Consider the following 5,653-nt stretch of genomic DNA (forward strand, 5'->3'; position numbering starts at 1 on the left):
CTAAGGCACGCCGGAGATGAGGAAGGGTGACTTCCCCCTGGAGCACTCAGGTACCGCGGGGTCGCTACTCCCCGTCACCTCGCCTCGAGGTGCCCTTATTTCAGACGATGAGGAAATAAGATCAAGAAAATCGACATATTCTATACCATCTGTCGACAGCGAAACTGTCACAGCATCCGAAAAGGACAACTCAACACTTGCTACAGTAGATTCTGAAGAGAATACCGACTCTTCCGATTTACCGATATTAGATGAAGCGATTGATACAAAACCAAACCAAATACTTATATATATGTTACTGTAAAAGCCCGAACGGTGGTAAATCCTAAGATTTTCCGGTATAACCTAAGATTTACCAACTCGCAATGGTAAAAGTCCGAACAATTCTTTTATTTCGAACTTTTACCTATATTCACTTGATGATATCGAGATGTCGCCGGAGCCCCGCTCTGCGGGGCTCCTCCTTCTGGGTGGTTAAAAAAAAAATGTCACAGTATATAATTATACTGTGAAATAGTTATAAACATAGTTATGAAGGAGGATTTTTTTATATATCGTAACAAAGTTTTTTAACTCTGGCTTGTTCGGACTTTTACCATTGAGAGTTGGTAAATCTTAGGTTTTACCGGAAAATCTTAGGATTTACCACAGTTCGGGCTTTTACAGTAACATATACATGGAATAGAAATGAACTAACTGTTAAAGATCTATCGCGCGACAAACAGAAAGTATTAGAAGTCCACATGCCAATAGATAATTTAGAGATAATCAAACAATTTCTTAAAGAATACATTAGACCTAAAATCAAACATTTTATTTACTTTGAAGACCATAGACATCGCGAGTCGTTTACGAATATTATAACACAATTGTTTAAAAAGGACTCAATTAAAATATTTGAATGCACTAAGCTTGTAGTTTACGTCGAAGACGAGAACGAACGACGTCAGATTGTATTGAAATACCATAAAGGTAAGACATGTCACAGAGACATTAAAGAGACAATAGCACACCTCAAGAGAACTTACTACTGGAATAACCTGCACGAAACCGTCGCAAGCATCATAAATTCATGCGAACCGTGTAAACTAATGAAATACGACAGGAAACCAATTAAACCGGAACTTCAATTGACTCAAACTCAATCAAAACCCTTCGAAGAGATATTCATAGATATATTTTCAATCGAAAACTCTTACATTTTAACAATCATCGATGCTTTCAGTAAATTAGGACAAGCCTTCGAAATCTCAAGCAGAAATACACCGGAAATAATTAGAGCGTTAATTAAATACTTCTCGTTTTACGGAATACCACAACGCATTAGCTCAGATTCCGGAACTGAATTTAATAATAACCTATTGAAGGAAATGTTATCATTCTACAAAATAGACTTACACATAGAAACACCCCATAGTCCAAATTCCATGGGTTTAGTTGAAACATTCCATTCAACAATTACGGAAATATACAGCCTAGCTAAGTACGAACGGAAGATAACAGACGCAGCATCCGTCATGACTTATGCTATTATCTCATACAATCAATCGATACACTCGTCAACAGGCCTTACACCTTTTGAAATAGTCTTCGGACATACCGAATAATCGGACGCATTTAACGTAGACTTTAACAAACAGTATGTATATCCAACAATTAGTTCAAGAACACGCGAAACGCACAAAATATTTATATAAATATCTAACTGACAAAATGATTGACTCTAAAACTAAAATAAAGGAAAAACGTGGTGGTGAGACAAAATTTAACATCAAGAAAGGAGACAAAGTTTATGTAAAAGGCGTTAATATTAGGCGCAGTAAAGATAAACCCAGATACCAGAAAGCAACATTACGGGCGAAATAAATCGCAACACTGTCCCAGTAAAGACTAAAAACCGAGACACTAAGGGCCCTATTAATGACATAAAACGTCCTTCACAGGGACATCCTGTCAATGATGACACTAATAATCCAGGGCCGGGCCCTTCAACTTCAACCGATTGAAGACAACCCAGGTATACTTCCTGTGAAAGAAGGCCAAGCATCAGTAAGCTTTTATAATTGGGATATAATTAAAATATTAGACTTAGAATTGATTTGCACTAATTTAGACTATAATAATAATAAATATGATGAAATAAAATCATATATGATAGATAGGTTATAATAAATAAATAAATTTAACCCATTAATGTCCCACTGCTGGGCAAGGGTCTCCTCCCGTAATGAGGGAGGGGTTAGGCCTTGAGTCCACCACGCTGGCCAAGTGCGGGTTGGGGACTTTGCATGCCCTCAATAATGTTTTAAACAAATTTTAGGCATGCAAGGTTTCCTCACGATGTTTTCCTTCACCGTTGGAGCATGTGATAATTATTTCTAATACACACATAACTTCGAAAAGTCATTGGTGTGTTGCCTCGGGTTCGAACCTGCGACCACTTTGCGTGGGAGGTGTCAACTTAAACCACTCGGCTATCACTGCTTTTTTCACTGATAGATAGGTTACATAATATATATAATTTAGATGCTAGTATTATCGACGCCAAGTTCAATACATTATGAATCTTACGCTAGAAAAGTATAACCAACTTATTCCGAATTTTAGAATGAAAAGAGGTTGAATTAACCCGATTGGTTCTATAATTAAAGCAATCACTGGTAACTTAGATAATCAGGATGCCATTAATGATCAATTAATAAATAACATCCAAAACAAACAAAATACGATCATAAACAAGGTGACTTTAATATCTAAGATGATTGACACCTTTGTCAATACAACAAATTCCACCAGAAATAATTTCATTATATTAGAAAAAACAATTGAGGAAATTCAGGAAATTCTTAACAGAACACAATATCAAAGGAGCAAGGAACTTATTATAAATACTTTTAATTTACTTCTACATAATTTTCAAATTTTATTAATTAGATTAGACGAAGTCGAGACAGCAGTCGCTTTTAGTAAAATAAATATTTTACATCAATCTTTATTGACTACCAATGAATTGTATAATTTACTAAGGAAAATAGAAAAAACAGATAAAGTTATATTCCCTGTAACTATGGATAATTTAATAAAGATAGAAAATAGTATAGACATTAATAATTTCCTCCTAGCCGATATACAGCTACGGCGGTCAGTTTCATTGAAACTGGCCATCTGTGCAGGACTTTGTTTATAGTGTCCAAGTGTGTGCACAATACACAGGTACACTCTCTATTCCATCACTCTCATAGTCCGGTGGGACGGATAACCGACACGACCAGTGAGAGGTCAGGCGCAGGACCGACGTCTTTACGTGCTCTCCGAGGCACGGAGGTCTTCGACCTCAACTTCCCAACTCCGGGCAATCTCTAAGAAATTCTTAACAGAAAATCTCAGAAAAGACTTTTTGGCCCGACCCAGGATTCGAACCCGAGACCTCTCGCACGGCAGTCGCATATACTACCGACCGCGCCACAGAGGCAGTCAAAACATTAAAAATCAAAAAGTATAGACATTAAAGCATATGTAAAGGGCAAACGACTAACTTTTATCATGTCAGTACCAATGGTTCAGTCGGACACCTATAACTATTTTTCCCTACATTTTTCTATGTATAATCCAAAGCTAAATTTAACTTTCCTTATAACTCTTAAACATTCCTACATCCTTGCGAAGGGATTAAAAACCGTACCATTATCTCAACCTTGTAAGGAGATAGACCAAGGAAAATTCTTATGTCACGAAGATTATATGTCTACACTGTACAAAATGAAGATAAATGCATCGAAGATCTGATGAAGTTTTCTACACATTGCAGTGTCATTGCAGTGTCATTGCATTTTCGCATTGCAGTGTCAACGTCGATGTGTACTCTGTGCGCACTTGAAACATATCTCATTCTCGCGGACGAAATCCCAACGCTGATCGCTGGTCCACGCCTCATACTTGGGACACCGAGTCAGCACATGATCTGCTGCGCACGCTGGACAGCTGGGTTTCACTTCGCTGTGGTCGATGACTGTGTATACTGTATTCGCCTTCTTCCTCTGCTCACTGACGATTGTCTTAAACTCTTTCTTCGATGCGGATGTTGATCCTCCAGATAAAATAAAAATAATAAAATAAAAATCGTTTATTTGACACCAAAGATACATGCTATAGTCTTATTGGTAAACATAATACAATGACTGGTTGTAATATAATAATTGCTGAAGCTGATACCCAAACTAGGCAGAAGCCTGTATCTTGAGTAGCAGTGTTCAGTTGTATCATAGTTGACGGTACGGTTCGTACGGTGTGTCGCTGTTGTTTTGATACGTGATGTATTCGTTTTTCAGTGTGTTATGTATGTTATAATAGCATATAAGTCATACATTGTAGTATTACATAAGACATATTAATACATAAATCCTTGTAACCTAGTATATAACTATAAAGTCCTCATATTTTAACATCATCTAAATCAAAACATATAATCATTATGTTATCTTGTATTTAATAATCATCATCTTAATGTATCCTGTTTACTATAATTACTAATCACTTTGTTATTGTCTTTTCTCAGGACTCGCTTATCATATTTACTTTAGCCCTAAAACCATTAGCTAATAAGTTTACGTTTCACATATTGTATTAGTATATAAGCTCGTCCTCGATGTACGAACAGTCAGTTCATAGTTAGTTCTAAACATAGTCAGTTCTAAATCAATTCCAAATCTTAGTCGTAAATCAGTGTTAATTCATAACTCATGTATTATTTCTAAGTGTAATAAATAAAGTTTTATTTTTTAAAGTGAGTTTGCCATTCGCCTCATAACAAATTTGGCGCAGTCGGTAGGATACTGCAATTGTGAAGACGAAACGCACGTAGGGACAGCATCGCCCAGTCATCGTGTGGTAGCCGACGGCTTTTAACAGTTTTCGCCGAACATGCAGCTCCTGAACATATTGATGTTACTGTGGTAAGTGGCCAAACTCATATGCTCTATTTCCTTGCCTGAAATCCTTAAATCTAACTCCTAGTTCCTAAATCTTATCCAAGTTGTTTTAACCTTTTTATTATTCGTATATTTACCAAAATTTTTTTTTTACAAAATGTCGATCAAAAGCGAAACTTCAACTTCTCTAGATATAGCGACTCTCCTCAAACTAATTCCCAAATTCGAAACAAATGTACCTGACCAGATCTACGGATTCGTCAGATCCTGCGATTCAGCTTTTAATTTAGCCACAGAGGATCAAAAGCAAATTCTATTAGTGTACGTCCTGAATAACATTACTGGTGTAGGAGCATCAAATATCCATTGCAGACAATATAATAACTGGGCAGCATTGAATTTTTCTCTTATTAGCCAATTTTCAAACGTAAAAACCATATCGCATCTTAATTTAGAACTTCAATCTATGTTTCAAAAACCAAATGAATCTATAACCCAGTATTTTAATAGAGTAGATCTATGCAGGAGTAAAATAGTCGAAAAGTTAAGCACAGAAATCACTGACAGTACTCTTTACGGTAGATTAGCGGTTACCGAAGAAACAGCTTTAAGCGTCTTCGTTAACGGTATAAGCGCAGAAATAGGAGTAATGTTGCGAACCAAAGGCTTTACAACTCTTTCTGAAGCAGGCCGTTTCGCTATACAAGAGGAGAAAATATGTGCAA

The sequence above is a fragment of the Anticarsia gemmatalis genome, chromosome W (genome assembly GCF_050436995.1).
Source record: "Anticarsia gemmatalis isolate Benzon Research Colony breed Stoneville strain chromosome W, ilAntGemm2 primary, whole genome shotgun sequence".
NCBI classification, from domain to species: domain Eukaryota; kingdom Metazoa; phylum Arthropoda; class Insecta; order Lepidoptera; family Erebidae; genus Anticarsia; species Anticarsia gemmatalis.